The 27945-nt window shown below is 43.3% G+C and overlaps 2 long non-coding RNA genes across 2 annotated transcripts in view; one reads left to right on the top strand and one right to left on the bottom strand.

The window, feature by feature from the left end:
* The window catches only part of LOC136649691 (uncharacterized), a 300034-nt gene that overhangs the window by 105389 nt on the left and 166700 nt on the right, over positions 1–27945 (top strand). The window lies entirely within an intron of this gene.
* Positions 18–27232, bottom strand: LOC136649171 (uncharacterized). The gene is made up of 3 exons (XR_010794372.1): positions 26914–27232; positions 938–1018; positions 18–315 (listed from the first exon to the last, which is right to left on the bottom strand). It is a non-coding gene; the product is annotated as an uncharacterized lncRNA (long non-coding RNA).

Below are 27945 nucleotides of genomic sequence, written 5' to 3'. Positions count from 1 at the left end.
TAGTAACCCTCTGTGTGTGTGTGTCTCTGTAGCCCATTTATATGTACTTGTGTGAATGCAGGTGGAGGAGTGACTTTAGTATGTATAGGACTGCAATTGGGTGGTGTCAAATGTGTCCCTTGTGTGTAGTTGGCTTCAGGAGCCCCTCCACCCCCGCATTCTCTTTTTAATTCAGTACTGATTCTGCAACTGGTTGGTCTGATGTTTTTCTTTAATTTTAGAAGAAGGTTGTCTTTGTTTTGACTTGGTGTAAGCCCAGCAGGGGACTGTCTCCACTGCATCCATGCACAGGGTGTTTCCTTGAGAAAGGTTTTCCTGCAATAAATGCAAGTATTTTAAAAATGTTTGTCTTTACCAGTTAATGCCTGCAGCTCAGACTTACATGAGGTGGTTTTGTAAGGCAGTGCAGTTTAGGGGGAGGTGTAGCACACAGTACACTTTGATTATTGACTTTTTTGAATTTAGAGCAGAGTCTTACTTTGAAAATGCACAGTGTCATTTGGTCACACTTGATTGTGCTGTTGAAGCCATCGGGGCTGAGATGCAGGCAAAATGCTACCTGCCACTGTAAAATGCCATCTTTCTAACTACCTGCCCCATTAACCTGGAAGACCTGTCCAACAGAGAGCTGCAATCTGACCCAAGTTCTTGTAGATGCTGCTGTGCAAAAATGAAGTAAAACCAACAGTTCTTGTGTTTACTGCCTCTGCCATCTCCTTAGAATTCTCAAACAAGTTCCAGGACACTGCCTTTTAAATAATGGAATGAAGGAATATTGCAGACACATACATGACAACAGGATGGGGAAGTGTTTAGGGAGATATATAACTCTACAGTCAGCAGTCTGTGCTAAATACCAAACAGGCCAGGCCTATGCATGCTCACTTGGTACGTGTTTAGTAATGCAATAATGCATTTAACAGTGCTTTTCAAATACCTGAATGGCTGTCATATGGAAGAAGGGACAAATTTCTTCTCTGTTGCCTCTGACAGAAGAACTAGATCCAATGTGTACGAACTGCAAGAGAAGAGATTCCAATTGGACATCAGGAAAAAATTCCTGACAGTAAAGGTGGTTTGGCAATGGAACAGGCTGTCAAGGGAGGTGGTGGATTCTCTCTCACTGGAGATCCTCAAGTAGAGGCTCAACAAGCACCTGCTAGAGATGCTGTAGGAGGATTTTCTGCTACAGGCAGGGGGTTGGGCTAGATGACCTTTTAGGTCCCTTCCAACTCTGTGATTCTATACTGACAGCTAAGTGTGCATAGGACTGCTGTTTAGAAATGTTACACTCTCCTCTGCTGTCTTCCCTTCCTTATATGGATTCTTCCTGTGGCCCTTTTTAGATTTTCTATTATTAGTTTCAGAGCATGGGAGCAACTACAGATTGACAACTTCCCAGACTACTTCAGTAACAAGAGAGGCCTAGGGCGGGGGATCCCAAACAACTTACTTTGGCCCACTGCATCATCTGTGGTGGAACTAGAGCCCACCAAGGCCAGGAGAATGCAACCCAAAATGTTATGTGACCTCTATCAGTGGCTGCAGTGCACTATAGTACTTAAACTGCATATCACAATCCAATTTTTGGACCAGGAAGCACAGCGTTGCAGGCACTGAAGTAGGTTGCATGCCATTTTACGTTGCAGCCTCCTGGTCACTGGGTCCGCAATTCACCAGAAATTGGGCCATGACCTACAGTTTGAGAAACACTGGCCTAGGGCATAGCATAGGAATTGGTGGCCTCAGTGATTGCTACAGCTCCTTCAAGGCTGGCCCATCCACTAAGGTGGTGGAGGCACCAGCTGCCATCCACTTGACTACCTCCACTGCTCCTCTTCCCCAGGTCTAGCAGGCTAGATCCTGTTAGAGTGGGGGACTAATTGGGGACCACAAGGAACATATTTTCTAGGACTGGGAACTGGGCTTCAGAAGAAATCGCTGAGTTGTGTTTACCATCCATATTAATTTTAAATGTCATTGGATTTATAGCAACTACTTCTGTTTCCTTGGGCAGAAATAGTTGACTAGGCTGTCCTTATCAAACATGCTGTAGTGTTTTGATGTGACTGTAGGTGGTCAATTGCCTGTTAAATACTTTATTCTAAAAGTGTGTTAATGAGTAGCAGAGAGAGGGAGATGTGAACATGTGGGGTGAACATGTGGGGTATGAACATGTGGGGTAAAAGAATGATCCGAGATCTCTTGCTGCAGCTTTAATGCAGCCCCATAAATGAGACTGAGGGTTTGTGTGGGTTGACTTCTTTGGGTAGCAACTGGTGAGGACAGAGAAAGATGATTGGATCAATTTGTACAATGAAGTGGCTGTGCAGTGACCATTTTAAAATTTGATTCTAGGAGGCTGTGCCTTTTTATTTTCACCATACCACCATGTGAATTTCACTTTACACACACCTAATGAAGTGAAGTTGTCTCTTAAAAATGCACTGCTCTGGGGAGCCCCAAGAGAACACAGCCTTATATGCTCCCCAGTCTGCATTTTGACAGAGATAAGAACAAAGAAATAATTGATACTCTGAATTTTCCCACATATAATTGTAGCTCTTTGAGGGCCAAATTCTCCGGAGTTGGGAATTGCTATATACTGAAGGCAAGCTGAGTTGCAAATTAGAACTGGGGCCTATGTGTTGAGCATCATGCTGGTAAAACTAGCCATTGCTCAGACATGCCTTCTGCAAGATGCTGCCCCCTCCCCGCTTCCCACTTTTTCTCAGCCTCAGGAAGTGTGTATTATGCAATAGTCAGATGTATGAATAATAGCTCCACCAAGACTGACTGTCTCCATACTGCCGACAAGTTAGTTAATTCCGCAACAAAATAGGAAGATCCACTTGACTGCAAGTTGCTTCTATGTCCATTTTCCTGATAGATGCAGTGAGTTATCTAGGAGAGGACAATGCGAATTAACATCTCTTTATGCATTGTGCTTTCACTCACGTGGCGAAAACATAATGCATTAAAGCAGCCTTGAGTCCAAGCTTCCTGAACTGAGGAATATTGTAGCTCACTGAGTCATTTAAAGAAAGCACAGGGTCTTTCCTTTACAACAGGCAGATAGGCCACTTGGTAAAGACTTTTATTGGAGAGGAAGCAGAAGGTTCAAGACCTGTTTTAACTTTTAAAAAGATGTAGAACACTTATCTGTCTGCCTAATGTATATATAGGTGGCAGTGCATTAGAGGAGGTTTGAGAGAGTTGTCAGCACAAGCAAAATTGAGCACATGATGCATTCCTCTGTTTACTTAGGCGTAGATGAAAGGCAATTTTAGACCATTAGAGCCTGTTTATGCAGTCGGTTATCTTGGAATGATAACTTCTGAACCCCACACTGAGCCCCAAATCTCCGGTCGGTGTGGATCAGTGTTCCAGACAAAACTTTTTTGTATAAACTTTGTAGATTTTGCAAACTGACAGTGACCAGTATTAAAGTTTAATGACTAAGCAATCTGGATGATTCAAGAGAGTCAGCAAGATTTCAGTAGAAGTGTCTCCACCTGGAGCTTTTAACAAGTTTGGGGGGCATTTTTGTTGGAATCGCAGTATGAATTGAAGAAAAAGGTTGTGATGTGCCTTTGTGCACAGTGGATTCAATCTTGAATGGCTCACCATGGTTTCTATTTAAGGAAAAGAAGATGAGCATTTAATTGACATGTATAGCATCTGACTTGATGGTCCCAGTACCTTTGAATTCTTTGCAGATGTAAGTAGGGAGCTATTTCATCAAAAGTTTAGATTTAGAGAATAATTTATTTCTGGCCTATACATTTACCCACCAGTTTGCATAGTCATATGGGAATAGTTATATAAATTTTGACAGGTCAGATGTGTAAACTTGCTCTATAGTGTCTGGTTTGGAATGAGATAAACTGGCCACCTAAATGCTGCTTTAGGAAAATGTTAAAATAGTAGTACTCATTCTCTTGTTCATTTACATGACTGTCTTTCTTCAACCCTCAATAGAAAGAGATCTCACTTCCTGCTTAAGGTAGTATATGTTGGGTACCTAGTCAGTGGGTGGTTTCTGCAAGTTTTGTCAGGTCTTGTGGAGGGTAGTCAGACATACACCCTGTGCACGTGGCTCCCTCAATTACTCTTAGGTTTCTTGGGGGATGACTATAGCTAGCCTGAATTTAAATGCTGCAACTCTGGATCCATGAAATGTATGGTGGTGTTATATGCATTTGGTAGTTCTGGAAGGAAAGACACACAAATGATGTTTAATATAATTTTGTGAAACTGAGTAAAGTATGCACATACTGGTCAAGTCTCTGTGAATGTACAGCCTGCCTGTGTAAGATGACACGTTTATAAAGCCCTAAAACGGTGTTTCTGAAACTGTGGGTCAAGACCCACTAGGTGGGTTGCAAGCCAATTTCAGGTGGACCCCCATTCATGTCAATATTTTATTTTTAATATATTAGACTTAATGCTACCAAGGTATGTGACTGCATTTGGGAAAATGTTACAAACCTGCCCCTTTAACAGGCTACTATGTATATTCTTTTAACAGTGGAATAATGAATGGTAAGTGTGGGTAGAATTGCAGCCTAGGTTTGTTAAAAATTTCCTGCCTGATGATGTCACTTCCTGTCATGACATCATTTCTGGTGTGCTGACAGATTCTCATTCTAAAAAGTGGGTCCCAGCACTAAATATGTGAGAACCACTGCCCTAAAATATAGAACACATAACAGAGATAGCCAGTGATACTGAAATCATGACCATGCACTCCTACATGGAGGAATATCTGAGATGAAAAGGACTGCAGCAGTGGAGCTGGAAGATGTGATAAGGCAGTGCTGCTCGAATCCCTCCCTTTCCTTAAATTGTGGGGAGGGGGAGAGAGAGAGAATCAAGATACTGATCAGTGGCCCTACTTCCTCTTCCTTTGATCTCACAGCTGTCCTCTTCCATTCTCTCTCCAATATACTCAATCTATTTGAGAGAGGAGAGCCAGGATGAGAATTGCAGCAGCAGGATCACTGGGTGCAGAAGTGGTCAGGAGGAGGTAGCATTGTGCAAGTGTGTTAATATGCACAAAGAAAACAAGAAAGGGGGGGTTGGTATTTCTTCATGTGCTATTTTGACTTGGCATAGCATCTTGATTCAGGGATTTAAAAAAAAAAAAAACACAGCCTAATCCTATCAGTTCCACTCCCTTGTCAATGCAGCAGTGGAAAATGGTGACCACTTCTTCCTGGGTGGTAGTGAGGGGGTGCAGTTTGGGGATTGGACAGATTTCTAGTCCACCACAGGATACAAGCCATGATGGGCTTGTGTAACCTCTTGGTTTTAGAAATATGCTATGTCAGAAGGCCAGGTGCAAGGGAGTGGCAACAGGATGCCGGTATCTTGTCATCTTGTGTACTCCCAGAGGCATCTAGTGGACCACTGTGAGATATAGGAAGCTAGATGCAACTTTGGCCTGATCCAATAGAGCACTTCTTACATTCTTAAGTTGCAGAGGCGTCCTCATGGTAAGGGGAGGAAAGTCTTCATAGCATGTGTGTGCACACATGGGGGAGATGTTGTTTACTTGGACTTTTGAGAGCTAAATAACTGTAGTAAGTCTGCTTTGTTTCATGCTGCAGGATTGGGTCCAGGAAGGGGATTTGGATATTGGCAACACTGATTCTGCCCTGTCCTAGGCCTGATCACCCACTTAACCCATTTTGCCCCTCTCTAACCATGTTCCACCCCTTTCCATCCCCACTCTGCCCTCCTGCTGACTTACTTGCTCTGACAACACAGGCCAGCACACATTTTACTTCCTTAAATGTTACACCAATTCCTGGGTATATTTGGGGTGCTGATTTCAAAAATGGCATTCATTTTGCCCTATCACGTCTAGTTTTGGAGACACGGCATAGCCTCTTTAGTGAATGGTTCAAGCAGCTTCCTCATGAGGAAGCCTACACCATGGCTTCCTCATGAGGAAGCCGCTTGAACCATTCACTAATGAGGCTATATTATATCTTCAAAACTAGACGTGATAGGGCAAAATGGATGCCATTTATGGAATTGGCACCCCAAATTCATATCAAACCATCATAAAGTTTGGGGAAAACTTTTCTGACCTTCAATTTTGTAGGCCTGTGCAATCAGTGGGAGACACAGTTATGCATGTGGGAAGGCAAAGCTTTCCCACCAGTCCTGCCAGCAACACACTAAGTAGTGCACTGACAGAGAGCACTTTGCAGCTGGTGCTGATCGCTTTACGGCAGTCAGTGCCAGCGGGGGTTCAGTTGTGATGATGGTTGGTATGTTTGAGATTGGGCTGAAAGTCTAGAAAGAGTATTAATTGTGAGTATACGATTACTGTGCTGTGTTCTCGTTCATGGTTGTTGAACAGCCCAATCTTCAACAGATTTGAGAAAAGACCTGGGTCTAGGTTTAAATGCTGTCTTTGCAATTCACCTTTTCTCACCCATCTATAAAACAGATGTTCTTCCCAGGGTTGTTTTGAAGGACATTTATAATAAATTCTAGCAAATACTTTGCATGTGATAAATACTAGTAGAAATGGCAGGAGAGTTCAGAAATTTCATATGGGGTTACATCAGGGGTGCCCAAACCCCGGCCCTGGTGCCGCATGTGGCCCTCGAGGTGTTTCAATTCAACCCTCAGGGAGCCCCCAGTCTCCAATGAGCCTCTGGCCCTCCAGAGATTTGTTGGAGCCCGCACTGGCCCAACATAGCTGCTCTCAGTGTGAGGGCGACTGTTTGACCTCTCACGTGAGCTGTGGGATGAGGGCTCCCTCCACTGCTTGCTGTTTCACATCTGTGATACAGTAGCAGCAGCAAAGGAAAGGCCAGCCTTGCTTTGTGCAAGGCCTTTTATGAGCCTTGAGCTATTGCAAGACCTTCATTCATTCATATAAGTTCTACCTCTAGTATTTTAATTTATGTAAACTTATGTAAATTTATTCAAATTTTAAATGTAAATTAATTCTTTTTTCCCCCCAGCCTCCGACACAGTGTCAGAGAGATGATGTGGCCCTCCTGCCAAAAACTTTGGACACCCCTGGGTTACATCAAGTCCTACGTAATGCTTTTAGTCCTTTGGCTCTTATTTTTTTCTAGTTTCGTATTAAGACAAGAACTGCAGTGTTCTTTCAGTGCATTTTTCCAGTATATTTACAGACTAACGGTTTTGATATTTTCTGAGGGTGTGTTTTGTTTGGCCATAATACCACTTCCATCTTAAAGTGTAGGGAGTTGTGAGGTTTAACTCACTGGTATGTGTAATGAGCTATAAAAGTGCAAGCCATTTAAAATCTGTGATTTTTTTTTTAAACACTCTTTGGATAAGACCATGTATGCAAAGATTTAGTCTAAATTGATTTTTTACGAGGCTTCTGAAATTTGAGTAGGTTTCTGCACTTGGGGAAAAAGCCTCTTAAAAATCAATGGAAATGCTGCAAATTTGTAGTCACAGAGGTGTCAAATACTTCCACAATACAAGTAATGTTCTGACAGGAATGGACCTGTCATGAATTAGTGGTAGTGCCCCTTGTTTTTGTGTCTGGTATGTTTTTCCTCTTATGCATTGAATTTATGTTCTGTGTTGTTTTTTCTTTGAGTTACTATTTCCGTTCCTGGTCTTAAAAGTTGCTTTTGGTTGCTTTTTGATGCATGTAATCAAGACTGTCAAGGAAGGTACTAAGCAACTAGTGCCCTAATCCTATCCCTACTGTCTTACACAATGTAGGCCTGCTGCCAGAACATGCACTTCATGCTGTGGTTGGGCGGTGACCAGACAGGGAAAAGTACGTAAAAATATTTTTTACTTATCTTTCCATAGGCCACCAGTGGCTTTCCTCAGACGTATACCAGCTCTTTTGCTGGCATAAGTCCGAAGAGAAGCAGGATGTGTAATGGGCCAGGAAAACGGGGGTAGAATCCTGTGTCTGCTAGTGCCACTGAAACCCACCCTCAAATCATCCCCGATCCTCTCCCTCATGCTCATAAACTGTCATCACCTTACCTGCTCTGGCATGGCATCTGGGAGCTGCTGTAATGCACACAGAGTCTCTAGAAGTTGTGCCAGTGGTCCCACGACGCACAACAGCGTTATGCATTTTATGATGCTGTAAGAGGACTTAAGGTTCTGCTGCTGTAAGCCCTCAATAAGATTGAGCTGCCAGGGAATACTTATTTACATGCAAAGTTGGAGGTTCTCAAACATTTTGCTACAAATTCTTGTCAATGCAATGTTGTTTTTGATCAGGCATTCTATATCCTTCCCCTTGTTCTAAATAAAATTCCGTTCTTTCATAGTGTTCCTGACTGCATGGTCTAGCCACACTAGATTTTCATGTCCATTGACAGATGCTGACATGTCATTTGGGGAATGTTTTTAACAGTTGTTTTTTTTCTTCTTCTATTTATCAGGTTATGTTCCACCAGGCACATAATTATGGCACGTTCACAGTGGTCAAACCATTACCAAATCTTCAGTTGTGCCATGGAATAAATAGATTGACCCCGACCCCCGAGTTTTGTGACTCATCAGAGAATTGCAGAAAGTATGAATTTTAGCTAGGGGCTAAACATTTTGGGACAGTAGGGAGAAAATTAATATCTTTCTAAAGCTGGATCTGCAGAGGCTTGCATATTATTTATTCAACAGTATGTTGCAAAATGTTGGGTAGATGCCCGGTGCTGGCCTTGCAAATTGTTAGTACAGATGCTGCTTCTTTATGTGCCCAGTGAGCAGTGAGCTTTCTTTGTGCAAAACTATACATTTTTCTAGACAGTTCTTAATTCAGTCTTGTGCTTATTTAGGAGTAAGTCCAATTTACATTAATAAGATGCACTTAACCAGCATAGCTGAGATCACTTCACTTGCGTACAACAGCAAATTTTTGGAGATATCTGAGAAAAGAAAACTGAAGTTGTTGTAAAGAAACTAGCAAAATGTCTGTGAATATAGTTAATAGAGAGAGGGCCTATATGTTATGGAATAGTAACTTTCACATTTCTATTGCACTTTATAAGTGTGCATAGTGGTTTTATCTTGATTAAATGCTTTCTATAACTTGGTGTGATTAACCCCAGATGCTGCTTGTAGGCACTGATTGACCAGAAAGAAGATGAAAATACTGCATAAGTGATAAATAAATGTCTTATACCTATCACTTTTCGCTGGTGATGCCAGATTTTCTGGACAGAGGATTTTGCTGCACTTCCCTTGTAGACATGCTTGCAGTTGCACCTTTAGTTCAGGTTGTTAAATTCTACCCTGCCATTTAAATATTGCAGATAAATTTGCAATACAGGACTGCCAGTCTTGCTATTAGTGAAATATCTAGCAGGGGAAAAAAAGAGAGGACAATGTTGGTTATAAAGATTTACCTGTAATGATAGGGCTGCCCAGTGGAGTAACTATGTAATCCCATGCATACTTGTTAAAAATAAACTCATATTGGCTTTCCTTAAACGCTTCCAGATTTTCAGGATTCTCCTTCAGCGACTCCTACTTAGCTATGCATCTGTGTAGTAACTAACCTTTCTGCAATATGCACTGACCATAACCTCATTGGGGAAACAGCAAGAACAGATGGAGGAGGCTTGGCAATTAAAGATGTTGGTGTACTTTGACCTTTGCTATGTCTCCTTTCAGATCAGCTGTAAAAGCCTTGGCCCTGTCTGAGGTTGTGTTCTCTCCCCCCCCCCTTTTAACATCCTGTCTGGATAGTTTATGTTCAGATTAATGGGATTATATGACTTGAATTTGGTTGGTTAGCTTTAAACATTTCTCCTTGGCACTAACAACATTCACATGAGTAAGTTCAGAGGAATGGGCTGGGTGAAGCTCTTCACTCATTCAAGGCAGTATATTTGGGCAAAATAGGGTTTGCTGTTGAAGCCTTGACCTGGATTGAATCTCACTTTATTTTACTCTGCGTAGCAGGAGGATCTACTTTTGGGTCAATTATACCTACAGGTTGCAGGAAGCAGTTCTGTATAACATGAGTCAATCCTCTTTTGCCCCACTATTGCTCCCATATACTACTACAGAATTGGGCTATAAGTCTTCATCTTCAAAGTTGGAGTAAGAGCTGTATGGATGGGCACAGTTGCTTCATGAAGAAAAAGAGAGCACTGAAGAAAAAGGAGTGTTATGGGGTGGTGGGAAGACTGGTTTGCTTCTGTAGTAAAATGCAGACTGGTAAATGCTTCTGAAGGGAAGATAGCAGACATCCTGGCCAAACAAGAAATTGTCCCAGTAGTGCAAGTTAAATGGACAATAGCACTGGAGAGGACAGGTTGTGGTTTTGCTTCCTTGCATACCTGAGCATTTACCAAATTCATTTGCAGAAATTTTGCTGGTTTTGCTGCTTTAAGTCCAACTTGCACTTGGGGAACCTTGAATAGAGAATATTAACAAAGCTTAATGCAAGTCTTTGGGAGAAGATTTCTCTTGACAGATCTGCTTTATCTTATTCAGTCATACGGTCGGCACTGTAAGCAAGCACAATTTAGTGATTGCTCCCCCTCCCTTTTTTATTGTTCAGCACCCACATAACGAGTCTGCATTTATTAAGAGAGCACAGAAGGAGATCACAGGAGACTTCTTGTGTTCCAGACTAGCTCCACGCCTATGAAAAGCAGTAATTATGTGTGAGCTGAAATGAGAACGGATCTAAACATGTGTAAGAATTTGAGATGCAACTTTTTGCAGGTGACGACTTGGGTAAGGTTAACAGCCTGAATCAATATTATTGCTGCTGTTCTCTTTGTGAGGGAAGACACTGTTCTCTCTGCCCCTCCCTGCTCACCCTGCTTCATCTTGTGAAAGCTATTCAGGCTGAGAGAGAAAGAGGGGCTATCACTCACAAACAGGATACTTAATCCCACGCAGGTGCAGTTTGAGTAACGCACTAGGCAGGCCCTCAAGGTCATCTTGGCTGCAAATCTAGGCAGACCCAAGCTTTTGCAGATGGCGTGTGTGGGAGAGGGGAGCTGTGGCAATGCTTCACATCTGTAACTTCTGTGCTTTTCCTTTTGCATCCAGTCCTGCAGCATTTCTTCACTTTTTCTTTATGTTGCTGCACTCTGTGTGTGGGTGAAGCATATTAGTGTACCACAAGGTTTTCAGAAGGAGAAATACATTCATCTTTTGGTTTAAGTGTTTAAGAGCTGTTTACAGTTTTCTTGTCTCTTAAAAGGAGAGATATGGGCAAGCACCTAGGGAATGAACTAGCAAGCAGTGAATGAACCCTTAACTTCAGAAAAGGGAAGTAAGCTGCTTGTGCCCCCACTACTGCTATTGATGTGTGTCAATAATGTCCTACGTAGTGTACAGACATCAGAATGTCTTGTAGTGTACACTTACCTCAGACCGAAACTGGTATAAGTTATTCCCTCTTTGCTAGAAATCTTGGGAAAAAATAGTTGTATTAGAAATGTTGAGGATCCAAAATGGAGAATTTTCAGCATGTTCATATTACAGTTTCCAAGGTTTGTAGGTGGTGAGGAGCCATAACCGGAGAAAAACTGATATAAATATTTGTTGTAAATGTGTCCTTTGATAGACGGGTAGCCCAGTCCTAACCTGTGCTGGAACAGGCAGACCATGGTGGCCTATGCTGAATTCAGCACAGGTTAGGAGGCGGTTGGAGGGTTAAGGGGATATTTTTTCCTCCCTATCCTGTGTTGAGCCCCAGCCACCCCTATGGGATTGCTCAGATCTGCTCCAGCTATTTAGCTGGTGTAAATCAGAGCAGCCTGTGCAAGGCTTCCCAGCCCAGGCGTGGGGATTAAGATTCAGCATGTCCACCACCCAGTCCTGATCAACCTCCCCTTCTGCTCTCCACCAAAAATGCCCCTTCCCCACCCCTGGAATCCTTTACTGCCTCCCTCTCCCCCCCCCCCCCCCGTGTTGCCCTGCACAAGCTTTCCCTGTCGGGCTGGCACAGAGGCTGGATCCAGCCTTCTAGAGGTGGCGCAGGCATCCGCACTGGCCCAGTCTCGACAAGTGCAGGGTTTATTTATTTATTTATTTATTTATTTATTTATTTATATTCCGCTTTTCTCCCCAAAGGGCACCCAAGGCGGCCCAATCAGGTTAAAAATACAAAACAGCAGATAAAGATTAAAAATACAAAACAGTTAAAACAATTAAAACAAGATAAAATACTTGGATAAAATACATAGCACGCAGTAAGAGACAAATTTATAACAACAGCCCTTATGGTGCCCCGAAGGCTTTCCTGAATAAAAAAGTATTAGCCCCGCCGGAACGCTAATAACGAGGAAGCAGCTCTCAATTCAAAGGGAAGGGAATTCCATAGTGTAGGTGCCACCACCAAAAAGGCCCTGTTTCTGGCCGCCATTCCCTTCACCACTCTCAATGACGGCACAACCAACAGGGCCCCTTCTGATGACCTTAGAGAACGGACCGGATTATACGGAAGAAGGCGGTCTCTCAAATACGCTGGTCCCAAGCCGTTTAGGGCTTTAAAGGTCATAACCAGCACCTTGAATTCTGCCCGGAAAGGAATGGGCAGCCAGAGCAGCCGCCGGAGTTGCGGCGTGACAGAGTCAAACCACCGACCCCCAGCAACTACATGAGCTGCCGCATTCTGCACTAGCTGTAGCTTCTGGACCGTCTTCAGGGGCAGCCCCACGTAGAGCGCATTACAATAATCTAATCTTGATGTCACTATGGCATGGACCACCGTGGCCAGATCCACCTGAGACAGGTACGGCCGCAGCTGGTGCACCAGCTGAAGCTGGGCCAAGGCACCCCTGGCCACAGCTGACACCTGGACATCCAGGAGGAGCTGTGAGTCCAGGAGAACCCCCAAGCTGCGAACCTGCTCTTCTGCATGATGTATATTTGCAGAAGAGATCCCTGACCAATAACTAACACTAAGGTGCAGCTACACGTGTTAAACCTGTGTACAGATTTTTCAAAACACTTTTGTTTATGTATACAAATCATATGTTTATGATTTTAGCATGTATACAACATATGAACCCTAACAATGAATGTGTTCAATATTTAAAGAACAGTAAGGATAAATAGATACTGGCAGATAATGAATTTTGGTTGGTGGTGCTGTGGGGGAGGGGTTTGTTTGTGTACTGTGTGTGTCCTATATTATTCACATATACTGCTCTAGTGCAGTTGTTCTCAAACTTTTAGCACCAGGACCCACGTTTTAGAATGAGAATCTGTCAGGACGCACCAGAAGTGATGTCATGACTGAAAGTGACATTATCAAGCAGGAAAATTTTTTCCAATCCTAGGCTGCAGTCCTACCCACACTGACCTATGAGTAAGTCCCATTTACTGTCGTTGGTAAAAACATATACAGAGTAGCCTGTTAAAAGTACAGAGCTGTAACATTTCCCCAATGCAGTCACATGCCATGTAGCATCAAGTCTAATATATTAAAAATATAATATTGAGATGAATGGTGACACACCTGAAATTGGCTCATGACCTACCTAGTGGATCCCAACCCACACTTTGAGATACACTGCACAAGCATTTCTGTGCATTTTTCTTGTATTGGTGCATGCTTTTGAACATATCCATCTTCACTCAAGTAATAATCACATGTACCCTACCTCACTTTAGGGGTCATCTTGACTCTAGTTCCGAAGTCATGTTACTGGCCAGGGTCATGCTCTCCTGGCAGGCCTCCAGTGCCATGTACACACATATATGAATGTATCATACATCTTCCATTAGATAAAAAAGGTTATCTAGCAATGATTGTTAGTTCACAAATGTTCTGTTCTAAAGTAAGTCACATACTGCAAAGAAAACCGGTTTTGTCTTGGAGTAATTGATTTGTGGGTTGTAGTCCATCCCAAACACAATTAAAACTCATTTTTGCCTTGCCCACAGGTGTACAAATTTGGTCCCTGTTGCATATATGCAATCTTAGGCAGAAATGGCAGTACTGATCGGTGTGCTGCATGCTGGATGAGTTGGACCATAGTACTGACATGTTGGTTGGAAGGAAGTCTTCCTGTCTTATGATTTTCTCCTGTAACCATGTGGAGTATTGGAGAAGAATAAATAGAGGCAGTTGGCTTTTTTTTTTGTTCTTGCTTTAAAAGGAAACATAGTGTTTTACATTCTAGTATAGCTGATGGAAATAACTATGGGATTCATATAAATGTTCCTGAAAGCTGGAGTATGGGAGAGAAATCTAATTAGTGTATTCATTTTGCTTCTTGAGATGTCATTCCTTTGCAGAATGAACACAACTTTTGTCTTTCCATTGTTTGTACTAAACATTCATATTATGTTGGCTGGAATGTAATTATGCTTGAGCTCAAATTTGTGTTTGAGTGTTTGTATCTCAAGATAGAAATAGATATTGCAGCATTATGTATTTTTTATCATTCCCTATCCGTTATGTTCAGAACAGTTAATACAGATTTTAAAATACAAACATTTTAAATGGAGTACATATAGTTCTTTTTACTGTGTAATATGCCTACCATTAAGCCTCTAAGAACACCATATCATAAAGTCGTGCGCCACTTAACGACGGGGATTGGTAACGCAATTCCCATCATCAAGCAGTGCTTGACGCAATCTGAACCCTCCACAGGGAAGGGGATGCTCTGCTCCCCTCCCCTCCGGAGGGTTGTCTGAGCCTCCCAGAGGCAGCTCACATCTGAGTACTGCCTCTGCGAGGCTCAGACTGAGAGAAATTGCGTCTCTCATGTGATTTCCAGTTTCTTGGAGGAAGCTGGAAATTGCTCAAGAGATGCAATTTCCCTCAGTTTGAACTTTGCAGAGGCCTTGCTGGGATGTGCGCTGCCTCTGGGATGCTCAGGCAACCTTCTAGAGGCGATGGGAGCAGAGCTTCCCTCGCCTTCTGAGGGTGGGGGTGTGTGCCCTCGACAACCATTTAACCACACATGGTTGTCGCATATGCGATCCTGGCATCAGCTGGAATGTTGCAAAGGGGCATATACCTGTATATGGTATTATTTTTACTTAAAATATTTATACACAGTTTCAGCCTGTGTATCCATGGATTCGGGACCTGTGGTCTTGACTAACCTTAGGTTCCAAACCAGTGGCTGAACCCACTAAAGACGTCCCAAACATGACTGAAACAAGGTTCTGGTTACGTTTAGAGCCCCTGTGAGTCATAACCCATGGATTTCATTATCCATGGGTTTCGGTATCTGCAGGGGGTCCAGAAACAAATCCCCTGTGAATACCGAGACTTGACCTATATTGCTTTTCAACCAAAACAAGTTCATAAAGTGCTTTAAATAGCTAAATAAATATAGCTCCCTAATCCTGTGGGGCTCAGAATCTAAAAGAAACATGAATGGTCCAAGCAAACTGTCTATGAGAGAAATGCTTTTTTGGTTCAGTAGGGAACTCCACATTCTAGAAAATGGGAAGAAGGCCTGAATCCCAACCACAGTTATTGGGTGCAAGTGCATGAATATAAGTGCATGCAATTAATATCCCATGCTCCAAGGAGCTCTGAGCCTCTTGCTTGGTTCTCCTGCATCCTGTTAAATGATTGGTCCAATGGAGCTTCATGGATGAGTGGGAATTTGAACCCCGGTCCTAGTTCAACTACTGTACTGTCTCAAGTTTGAATTTCTGTTGAAATTGGTGAACTTTACTCTCAAGTAAATGTGCTTAGGATTGATGTCTGAGAGAATTCATTCGCAAGAAACAAAAACATACTATGTAGGTGGGCTGAGATTTAAACCCAGGGAGCTGACCCACTCTGGTGATCCTAGTCAGGTGGGTGATCTGAACAGGGATTTACTGGCTCCCTTGCCCTACAGAAATGTGTGCCCTGATGTTTCTGTATTGTGTCCGCAGATTCATTTTGTCTTGACTTTGCCTAAAGGGTGAAGATTTGGGGAAGTATATCTCAGTGATGTGTGGTGAGGCCCAGGCCGCGGGAGGCAATACACACACTCCCCCCTTAAACTCAGTCTCTGAAACACACACCCACACCACAATAAATTAAAATAAATTAACCTCTTCCCTCACTTGGAGCTAGGGAGAGCTCACCGACAAACCTCCTGAGGCAACTAAAAAATGGCCTCTCCTGGTGCTTTAGAGAGCCAGTCCATTGTGCAGGGTCTCTGCTTTTTTATGACATTAAAGAGAGAGAGAGAGAGAGAGAGAGAGGCAACCCTTCCTATTGCATCCCCAGAGATCACTGACACAGGCGGGTTTTTTTTCCCCATTGGAAGCCTGCCATGATCAAAGCGAATTGGCTGCTGGCTGCTTCCCTGTGTATGGGGGTTGTGCTGGAGAAAAAAAGAGCAGCATGGAAAGGCAAGGAACATTAAAAAAAAATTGTTGGGTCCTTGGGCTTTGTTTTTTTACTTGTTGGGTCTGATGAGACCCTGACTGCATGTCACTGATATACCTAGGCAAGTGCAACACATTTTTCCTTCCCTTGCTTAGCAAAATAGCTGACTGGATCAAGTCTGAAGCTAGGGCTAAAACAGTTTAGGGTCAGGAGTCCTGTTGATTTTATGGACAGGCTAGCCAGGGATTACAGTAATGGTAAAGATCTCATGATAGTTAATAGTGTTGTTCCTCTTTTAGTCAATTGCAGTTAGATCAGCGAGCAGCTAGCTACTCTACTTACAGCGCAATCCTATCTTGTGCTGGAACAGGCAGGCCAGGAGGCCTGCACTATATCCAGGTCAAGATAGGGGCCTGAAGTGGCACAGCTGGAGGCAAGGGGAAATTATTTCCCTTACCCTTGGGTAAGCCACCAGAACCCCATTGGGTCTCCTCAGACTTGCACTATGTCAGGAGGTGGCATAAGTCTGAGGAGAGTGAAGTGACTTGCAGCTGCTTGGGGAATGGGGTTAACTGCCAGGTCCCAGCCCCACCTCCCGTTCCACACCCACCCGCCCCTGGGACCACCCTCTTCCTGCCCTCCCCCTGCCTGGAACACCTCCATCCCGCCTCCTCCCCACCCTCGCCAGACCCTTGTGTCAGCCAAGCTCAGCCGAAACAACCCTCCCTGCCCAAGTCAACGTGGAGGCTGTATTCAGCCTCCATTGGCTGGCGCGCATCCCTGTACCAGACCAGCAGACTCTTGAGGAAGGGCAAATATGCTTTACAGCATGTTTGTAACCCTCCTGGTCACACTCAGGATTGTGCCCTTAGGGGTTATTTTAAAAACATAAATGCAGTAGTTACAGTCATCAGTGAAGGAAGAAAAGTAGCCCAAAAATATCAGATTCTGAATGACTCTAATAAAGTATAATACACTACAGTCCTGAAGTTCTGTAAAATGACTGTATGTTGAATCAGTATTATGAGCTTGTTGCTTAAAAGAGCTAAGGTGGTGTAGTGGTTCTGGTGTTGGGCTTAGACGTGGAAGATGTAAGTTGAAATCTCTTCTCAGCCATTAAGCTTCCTGGGTGACATTGAGTCAGTCACTATTCTGAAGTCTTGCCTAAATCATAGGTTTGTTGTGAAGATAAAAAGAGAGAAGGAACCGTGAGCTGCTTCTAGGAAGGTCGGCATAAAAATGTGATAAATATGTAAGTAAGAATAGATCCTCATGTAAGCTGTTTACCAGAAGGAATAATATTTTTAACAATGTATCAATACATTGTTGTCTTGGGTCATCCTTATCCCTGTGTTTTCCTTGTCATGCTCCAACTTCATATTGTTTGCATTCTTGTTACAGCTGGGATCCTTGGCTGTCTCATTCATTTACTACGCTGACATTGTTTGGGCACTCCAGTGTTGGATCATGTTGTATTTTACTGCTTCTTCTGCTCACTCATGTGTTTGGATTCATGGAGTCAAAAATAACTTGCTGTAGACAATTTTGGGCAGCAGACCTTACTATTTAAAGTATCCCCTGCTTCCGGAAGGGAGGCCACTTGCTGATTATATTTCTAATTTGTGGGCAAACCATTTCATAATATCTATTTTAGGAAAGCACTGTGGGTATAATTATACAAATCTGTAGGAAAATAAGCAGATCTGCATAGTATTACCTGCTACTGTCCAATTTTGACTGAAGAGGCTTTTCTGTGGTTTCATTGTGAAAAACATCTGGAGCCCAAGGGCTACTTAGTCACTGAAATGTTACCTGTTATGTAATTAAAGTTTTGTTTTTTTTAAGCACACTAAACAGCAGCTGGGTGTATGTTGATACAGTTTTGAGTATCATAAATATCATAAATAACCAACTGAGCTATCAATCTGAACAGTTTCCAGTTCAAAACTGGCTTCTGTCATTAACTTCACTAGTGGCCTAATCCTATCCTGGGCTGGCTTTTCCTGGGATGTAGCAGCACTGGTGCAGCCTCCACTGCATGTTATGATCTGGCCAATGTGAGGCAATGGTGGAGAGGTAAGTACAGGAGTTTTATACTTGCCTACTCTGCTGCTTCCTGGTCCCCAATGAACTAACTGGATCAATGCCAGCTCTTTTGCTGGCATAAATCCAAGCAGGTCCAAGCAGCTTTGTCATGCCTGGGCCAGTGCATAGTATGTATATTAGTGCAACCACAGCCACTGAAATCCACCATGGCCCACTCATAACCCCCCCTCCATCCTCCTACTGCCTTCTGCCACCTTATCTGCACCTGTGGAGTCTCCAGGCAGTTCTGGCATATGCAAAGAGTCCTTGGCCATATGTGCCAATGGCTCCAGTGGCTTTTGCACTGCCACAATGGGGCCTTTACCAGAGGGTCATGTATGATTGGGCTGTAGGTTGCTTTGGGTGGGTTGACTTCTCAGTTCCCCATCTGCTCTATGCAAGTATGTGTGTTTTACTTACTGTTGTTATACATTGTACATTTATTGTGGAACTCTGTAAGCCGCCTTGGGCGTTTGCTTTGGCATTTGCTTATTGATTCCTTGGGTTGATTGATCTTGCTGGGCAATTGGAATGTTAAGTTGTGGACAACTTGCATTGGCAGAGGTTCATCTCATTGATCTTATAGGTCCCTTCAAATTCTGTGTACAACTCTGGCCGCTTACAAGGTAGTACTGCAAAGTTGCAGTGATAAAGTTTTTGTCCTCTGTAGGATGCCCTGATTTATTTATTTATTTATTTATTCAGTATTGATCCCACTTTTCTCCCAAAGGTATCCACAACCCTGGGTCACGGAATACCTGGTTTAAGATTCCCAGTACTTTTCTTTGGACCTGTAAGCTGGATGGATGGAAGGCCACCTGGCCATGGTAGGTAGGCAGGCTATTTGGAAGCCATATGTAAATTGCTGTCAGCCCCTTGGAAGAAGAAACAGGGTATATGAATTTTTTTTTTAATCTCAGGCATGTGAAAATATGGCTTATCATACATTTAGAAGAGTATAGGTAGAATAGTGTTTCCTACTTGATCTTTTTAGCGAAAAAACTGGTTTTATTTCTATACGAGTTTTGTGCAGTCAGAACAAAACTACGCATCTGAAATGGTTGTTTGCTGTGATGTTTTCCTTAAAGCCGCCCTGGCTCTGTTCCATGTATTTTGTCCTCAGAGGCTTATTTCTTTTCCAGATGAAGTGGGACATTTGTAATGTGGTATAAAATGCACTGGAAAACAGGAGATTCTTGAACCGTAATATTTCTGTGGAATGTGATAATGTATTGAAGGGGAGAAATTATGTAGGCTCCCTTCCCTCCCAACACCTGGAGCTCATGCTGCTGCTACTTCTGTTGCTGGCTCATTGTTGGCTTTCATGCATCACCCTGTCGGGGGTAGGAAGGGAGGGGGGAATAAATGTAAAGAAAATATGGAAAACAGTCATGGTTTGGAAAGCAGCATCTAATATTGAACAACTGCTCAACCTGCATGTTCATTCTTGGGTTCCTCTCCATGCTTGGCACGTTAGTTTTAAAGGGAAAGGGAACTGGGAGAACTTGGTTGGATTTAAAATTCTATCATAGATTGGGGGGGGGGTATTAAACAATACTAACTTTCTTAATTTGTCATTTGAATGATCTCACTAAATAAGAAACCTGATATTCAGGTGGTTATGGCGTGCTGGTCCCAGAAAATAAAAGATGGAAAATAAGAGTCATTTTGCACATTGTTTTGTATGGCTTATGCTTCTGTATGGTAGGAGCTTCTTAGAAATCTGGCATCTCCGCAAGAAGATATAACATACCTGCTAACATGCAGATATCACCTGCACTCTGATCTACCTTGGTAGTAGTAGTAATATTTATGATTTGTTAAGCTGTTTCAACAACGAGCTGCTCTGCAGAAAAATTAATAGGATAGTGCCTGGCTGATAGCATGCGGTCTGATAAATTGGCCCACAGAAAAGAGAGAGAATGAGGGAGAAGACTGATAAAGCAATCAGATAAATGGCAACTGAGACAAACGGGCATTAAAGCATTTCTTAAAGGCCAAGAGGGATTAAATGGACTGGATCTCAAGAGGCGAAGCATTCCAAGCATAGGAAACAAACCAAGAAAATGCACACAGTTGAGACAAAGGGGCAGAAAGAAATCTGCAATTTGGAAGATAAAAACTCAATGAATGCATCTATTGAGGAAAAGACAGATAAGGAGCCCCAAAGTAGGTTTACTTAAAAGTTAATAACATCTTTAATATGGAATGGTTTGGGTATACTTAAAAGTAAATAATATCTTAAACTAATATGGAAGGAACTGGGTGATAATTTATTAAGATGGAGCAAAAATGGAGTTCAGTGATCAAATTCAAGGCCTACAAAAATTAAATGGCAGAAGGGGGAAACCTAAAAAAGGCCTTACATGAGATCAGGGCAAGTCAACAAGCAGCAATTGGAATAGTCCAATCTTCAGAAGATCAAAGAATGAACAGATGGAGGAGTTTTGTCCATGGATAAAACAGGATGAATCTTAGAATACTAGTGACATGACCCATCAATGGAAGGAATATGAAATGGAAAATAAAAATAAAAATGCTTACACAGCGTTTGAGCTGGAGAAGGAAGAGAAGCTGGAAATGCCAGCCACAGAAAGTGGAATGGAAGGAACTGACAAAGTGGGAATGGGATGAAAAACATAAGAACATAAGAACAGCCCCACTGGATCAGGCCATAGGCCCATCTAGTCCAGCTTCCTGTATCTCACAGCGGCCCACCAAATGCCCCAGGGAGCACACCACATAACAAGAGACCTCATCCTGGTGCTCTCCCCTACATCTCATTTGTAGATGATGCCTGACTAGCCTGACTTGGAGCAGGCCAAAGGTAAAGTGAGGGGCACCCTCAGGAAGCTGAAGGATTGCAGCAAGAGTTGCTGTTGCTCTGGGGGAGCAAGCCTGGTCTATTGGGGAAGAGGGAGATTTCTTGTTCCCAAACTCCTGGTTGCTTAGGACAATTAGAGAGCGAGGAGGAGAATCTGCAGGACAGGAAGGGCAATGAATTGGGCACAACTGGAAGTAAGGAGGTATAAAAGATGACTTATAAATGTGCTGGTGAGAGAGGAAGGACAGGTTAGCTGACAGCTCTGTGGTGCATTTGGCAAAGGTAGGCTCAATGAAGCTGTTTTGCAAAGAGGGCAATGGTGGCTCAACTCCCTGCCCTCTTGAGAAGTCTGAGGCACTGCAGAGAGAAGGACTTCTCCAGGAGCTGTGACTGAAAAATGCACCAGACTCTCATACTTTGCCTTCCTAGCTCTGCCTTTAAAGCGGGACCACCACCTCCCCCCACTTCTTGATTGGGTGGAGTCCGACTGAGGGAGTAAAGATGTGTGAGGCAGGAATCTCTATCTTACACATTGTATTTAGGTTTTTTTTTTTCCATGATGCTTAAGAGTGATTTCCTACATCTGTGAAACTTTTACAAAATGTAACTTGCTTCTGTGCGTTAGATTTTTTTTTTTTTAAAGTTGGTATGGTATTTGCACCAATGGAAGCTGACCACAGAAAAGATTGCCTTACATGTTATATCTCTTGTAAAACACAGACCGGTGTCTCCTTGGTGTCTTCTGCTTTTGTGCCCATACTCATTGTGACTAGCATGCAACTTGGAGTCTTGCATGCAGTTCTCATACAGAATTTAATATTGCAGAGAGAGTCCATTTGTTCAATCTCCTCAACTTTACAATGAGATACGGAGCAGAAAACAATGCTTTGCTTGTGATTTTAAAATTGGTATATGAGGATAAAATGTTTTCCCCATTGTCACTTGTAATATAAAGTTTTGATCTATTATATATACATTGAATACAGCCTTTAGTGAAGGAATTTTATAAACTCTCAAGCTAATCAAGAGCTATTTTGGCACAGGTATTTATTAGATTTTTTACTCCATCTCTGGCATGAGATGATTGAGAGATTCTTTTCATCGGTTATCATTTTCTACTCTTTTTATAATACCCCCCTTTTAAAAAATGTTTTTATCGTGGCTTGTTTACAAATAGTAATGGGCCCTAGCTGCTTAAGTGATACAATCTGAGCTTTATTGGGTAACTCCTTGGTTTGGATCTGGTATATGAAGTGGAAGTAGTGCAGAACATAAGTGGGTTTCATTAAGATTCATTTGATCATTTTGAAGTAAGGACTGTAATGATTCTCCATTATTGTATCAGGAGCTGGAATGTTCTGTAGCATTCTGACTTAACTCATTTCTGCCCAACCCCCAGGTGTACACATTTGATCCCTGTTGTGAATATGCAACGTTGGGCAGATATGGCTTAAATGGTTCATATTGAGTCCAAAGTTACAATGTAGGAATCGCTGGAGAAAAACTTTGCTTTTGATGCTGCAGGTCATCTGTATCTTTTTCCTTATCCTATTCCCTATTCTTGTTACAAACCATGGCAAATGGACTCCAAGTAAATAAGCTATGAAGATTTTGTATTTTTTAAAAACATTCATGCTAATTTGGGGTTTGGAAGATATGAAAAACAATGAAATGATATTATAATGATAACAGATTAGCAAAATATGCACTATAAAATGCAATGTAAAATGGACCAGTTATTTCAAGCCTCCATTTCTACCCATCTTGCTCTGTGGTGTCTTTGGAGAAGGTGTCCTTGAACAAAAATAAAAAAGTGTGATTCAGTGACATTCATAGGCACTTAAGGCAGTGGTTCTCACACATTTAGCAGCGGGACCCACTATTTAGAATGAGAATTTGTCAGGACCCACCGGAAGTGATGCCATGACCGGAAGTGACATCATCAAGCAGCAAAATTTTTAACACTCCTAGGCTGCGATCCTACCCATACTTACCCAGGAGTAAGTTTCATTGTTAAAAGAATATACATAGTAGCTTGTTAAAAGCATAGGTCTGTAACATTTCCCCAAATGCAGTCACATACCATGGTAGCATCAAGTCTAATATATTAAAAATAAAATATTGAAATGAATGGGGAACCACCTGAAATTGGCTCATGGCCCACCTAGTGTGTCCCGACCCACAGTTTGAGAAACACTGACTTGAGGGATAAAACAAAGGCATGCTTTCTTAAGCAGTAATATGCACTACGGCTTGCAGTATGACACAAGGATAGTAATTTAGGTTTTAGGATACTAGCAGCCCAATCTTATCCCCGTCACATTATAGCATGCAGCTACGCCAACCGAGCTCATGTTGCATGCTGTGGTGATGGGGCAATGGGCTATCCTGTAGAAGGTATTTTTCACTTGGTAGGCTGACTGATTGTCTATGGATCATCTTGGACCTGTGCCAATCATTTTGCTGGAGCAAGTCCAAGGAGAGCAGAGGGGGGACAGGTTGGATTGCAAAATAGGTGTAAGACCTGCTGAAAGGCATTGCTTCTGGATTCACTACTCTTGCTTGCAACATGCCCCCTGGTTCCTCCCCATCCCTGCCCAGTGAATCCCCCTGCCCTACTCCTCCCCACCCACAAACTGCCCCCTTGTGCCAGGCTATCTGCCCTGGTGCTATCCAGGGTCCGAGTTCTGCTGCTGTAGCTGCCTTGCGGCAGTGGCCTTAAATGACCTGGCAGCAGCATGATCTTTGCACCATCTCAGGGCCATGACAGTAGTCCTGCAGTTGTAAAAGTTTGCACTGTCTTGGATATCTCAGGATGATCTTTGCACCGTCTCAGGGCTAGTGGGACAGTAGTCCTGCAGTTGTAAAAGTTTCATAGAATTGGGCTTTAAGAAGAACTTGATTCCTGAAGTCAACATGAAGCAAAAGTGCTTAGAAGAATGCATCCTTGATGCAGGTGCTGGACTATCGGCTTGCGCTGAATGGGGTTGCACTCCCTCTGAAGGAGCAGGTCCGCAGCTTGGGGGTCCACCTGGACTCGCAGCTGCTCCTGGATTCCCAGGTGGCGGCTGTGGCTAGGGGGGCCTTCGCTCAGCTTCGGCTGGTGCGCCAGCTGCGGCTGTACTTGGATCGTGCAGACCTGGCCACGGTGATCCATGCCTCTGTGACATCAAGATTAGATTACTGTAATGCGCTCTATGTGGGGCTGCCCTTGAAGACGGTTCGGAAACTGCAACTAGTGCAGAATGCGGCGGCCCGTGTGGTTACTGGAGGTAGGCGGTTCGACTCTGTCAGTCCGCTTCTCCAGCGGCTGCATTGGCTGCCCATTCGTTTCCGGGCCCAATTCAAGGTGCTGGTATTGACCTTTAAAGCCCTATACTGCTCTGGACCAGGGTATCTTAGAGATCGCCTGCTCCCGTACAATCCGGCTCGTCCTCTTAGGTCATCAGAGAAGGCCTTTTTACAAGTGCCGCCGCCTAGGGAGGTACATGGGGCGGCTGCAAGAAATAGGGCCTTCTCAGTAGTGGCACCAACGCTATGGAACTCCCTTCCCCCGGACTTAAGAATGGCTCCCTCTCTTGAGACCTTTCGGCGAGGCCTGAAGACCCTTCTGTTTAAACAGGCCTTCTGAGTTCTCAGCCTTTTAACATCTTTTTAACATCTTTTAATATTTTTACAGGCCTGTTTCTTTTATGACTTGCTGCTGCTCTATGCTCTTTTTACCTATTTTTTACTCTGACTGCTGTTTTTTATGATGTGTTAATATGTTTTTATTTGTTTTTAAATTCTGTTTTTATATGTTGTAAGCCGCCTTGAGTCCCTTTGGGGAGAAAGGCGGGATAAAAATAAAGTTATTATTATTATTAAGAAGGGCTAAATTTTGCATGGGAATATTTTAGAGGCCTTTTTTTCTCTTTTGATTTGCTTTGAATTAAGAACAAGTAGTCTGGCATATGGTGGGTTTTTGTCCAACAAGGGCACTTATAGACATATGGAACATTGTTTGTACCTGTATACCCTGTTTTCCTGAAAAATAAGACCTACCTTGAAAATAAGTCCTAGTGTGTGTTTTTGAGAATTGCTGAAATATAAGACCTACCCCGAAAAAGTCCTAGTTGTGATCAGGGCCGGGACGGGGGCAGGGCGGAAGGGGTCCTCGGACGGGGGCAGGTGGACTACATGACTGCACTCACGTGCACGCCACCTAGAAAGTGCCTGCTGTGCTACCTTGGGCAGAGGACGCTGAGGAGGAGCTGAGGTGGGAAGCAGCAAGCAAGGCAACCCTGCCTACTGGGCTCTGAGGCTCTCCACACTTTCCAGGGATTAAGTTCCATTAACTATAAAGGGACTGACTTCTGAGTAGACAAGCAGGCAGGCATCCTCCTGGGCGCTGAGGGGAAACCCTCTCCACACCTTCCAGGGAGTAAGTCCCATTAACTATAAAGGGACTGACTTCTGAGTAGGCAGGCAGGCAGGCAGGCAGGCAGGCATCCTCCTGGGCACTGAGGGGACACCTTCTCCACACCTTCCAGGGGGTAAGTCCCATTAACCATAAAGGGACTGACTTCTGAGTAGACAGGCAGGCATCCTCCTGGACGCTGAGGGGACACCCTCTCCACACACGGACTGACTTCTGAGTAGACAGGCAGGCACCCTCCTGGATGCTGTGGGGACACCTTCTCTGCACCTTCCAGGGAGTAAGTCCCATTAACTATAAAGGGACTGACTTCTGAAAAAAATAAGGCCTACGCTGAAAATAAGATGTAGTGTGTTTTTCTGAACCAAAAAAAAATATAAGACAGTGTCTTATTTTTGGGGAAACACGGTATATTCTTTATCTTTTGCAGCTCTCATAATCTCATGCCAGATTAGTTTTTAGACTCTACCTGATTAAGGTTCAACACTTAGGTGGTGGAGGCCAGTGGTGTTGGTTGCAACAATGAATTAAACCTCTCTGTGTTAAATGTAGTATCCATGCTCAGTGTCTGCTTCCATGTTGTCATGTAGTGTGCTCCAGAGATTTGATGGACAAGCGTGGGGGGAACAGCTACTTATCCAGGAAGCTTGACGGAAGGTGTGGTGTGAAGGGAAGAGGCTGAAATGTGCAATCAGGAGGTTAGCAGTCTGCACCTGCATAATATACTTTTTTGTCCAGTTATATATATTTTAATGAAAATTTGTCTGCGTGAACACACACACTATTATGGCAACTACATTTTCCTCATAGAAATGGCCTGTACATCCATGGGAGTAGGCTGTAGTATAGGAAAGCTTAAGCCTTAGTAAAGCAGTTGATTTCTAAGTTACTACACAATTTTGTATTGCAGCAGCAGACAAACATGGCTAATCTCCTGAAATTCTAGCAACCGATCCAGAAACCATTATGGGTAGAGAATAAATCTTTCTTTAAAAAGTACATTGCTGATACGGAGTCTGTTTTTCTAGCAGTGTCTGTCCTCACAAGTCCTCTTTGAGGTCACTGAGTAGGTGGAGACAGCCCAGCTGTGCCAAGAGTATTTGGTGGAGTCAGCAAACACAGCTACAGGGCAGACACTCGCCAAAGATTCCACAGGGGAAAGAAAATAAGAAGTGCAAAAGTGGTTTTGCCTTCTACGGCATCCAGTTGTTAGGTGTGTTTTCGTTAAATACAGTGGGGAAAACACACAGACACGCGGCACCAGTTGAAATTATAAAAGCTAGAATGTCAGCTTACCAAACGGCATTGATGTGGCATCTTCACTGGCTTTGGCCTTCCTTTCCAGTCCTCCTTTTCCCACCACAAAATGGATTATCCAAAGAATGTCTTTGAATGACCTGGCACTTTGGTATGGCATTTGCCACCCCCCCCCCATCTCACTCTTTGAGAAGCTGGGGGGAGGGAAGCGGGAGAAGTAATGCCTGAATACATGCACCCCAGGTTGTCTCCCATTCTTGCTTGTCCAGAGTGAGGAACTGATTAAGAATATCTGTCGCCCTGCTGAGATGCTCTGCTGCTTGCAACCCCAACAGAATCACTTGCAGATTGCAAGCTGCGTTCATATACTCCAGGGGCTTGTGCGTGTGCTGATTTGGTAAGATTCAGAGAGATTAGCAACTGCACTGCCAACTTTCCCTAGCTTGAGGCAAAAATAGATAACCCCAGGTTACCCTGATTCTAAATAAACATCATCCTTCTCATTCCCTCCCCTTTTCTTTTAGTGCAAACAAAACTGCTGATCTAAAAATAAGCTGTGTAATCACAGCAACAAGACTTTGCTGTACCAAACCACCCAGTAGAATACTGCCTGTCTCAGCATTCTACTGTACACCTAGATGACTAAAACAAATAAATAAAGTGACAGCAGGCAGAGAGTGTTTCAGGCTTTTACGAATGCATTACATTTTAGGCTGGTACGTATCAGACAGACACTCCAGGCTTCAAAGCCATTATCTCTTTTTTGTTTTAGGGGTAGAATGGTGCAGTTAAAAAACAAAAAACAAACAAGCACTCCTTCCTTTGTGAAGGGAAGGGCTAGATATATAAATCAACAGCCGTCTTCGTTCTCCTCTTCTTGCTTTCTGCACTTTGGTTATCACCTGATGGAAATGCACATGTTGTGCTTTTTGAAGGAGAGACCACCCAGCATTCACCACATCTATCATCAGTCTTAAGAGTAGGCAGGGTCTTTAATATTATTCCATTGATAAAGTCTCTATCTCAGAGACTAGCGATGCCAAGAAATGGTGTGGGGCTGTTTCCCTCTTC

The sequence above is a fragment of the Tiliqua scincoides genome, chromosome 4 (genome assembly GCF_035046505.1).
Source record: "Tiliqua scincoides isolate rTilSci1 chromosome 4, rTilSci1.hap2, whole genome shotgun sequence".
Lineage (NCBI taxonomy): Eukaryota > Metazoa > Chordata > Lepidosauria > Squamata > Scincidae > Tiliqua > Tiliqua scincoides.
The sequence above is the reverse complement of the archived record's forward strand: the minus strand, read 5'-3'. Positions and strand labels throughout refer to the sequence as shown.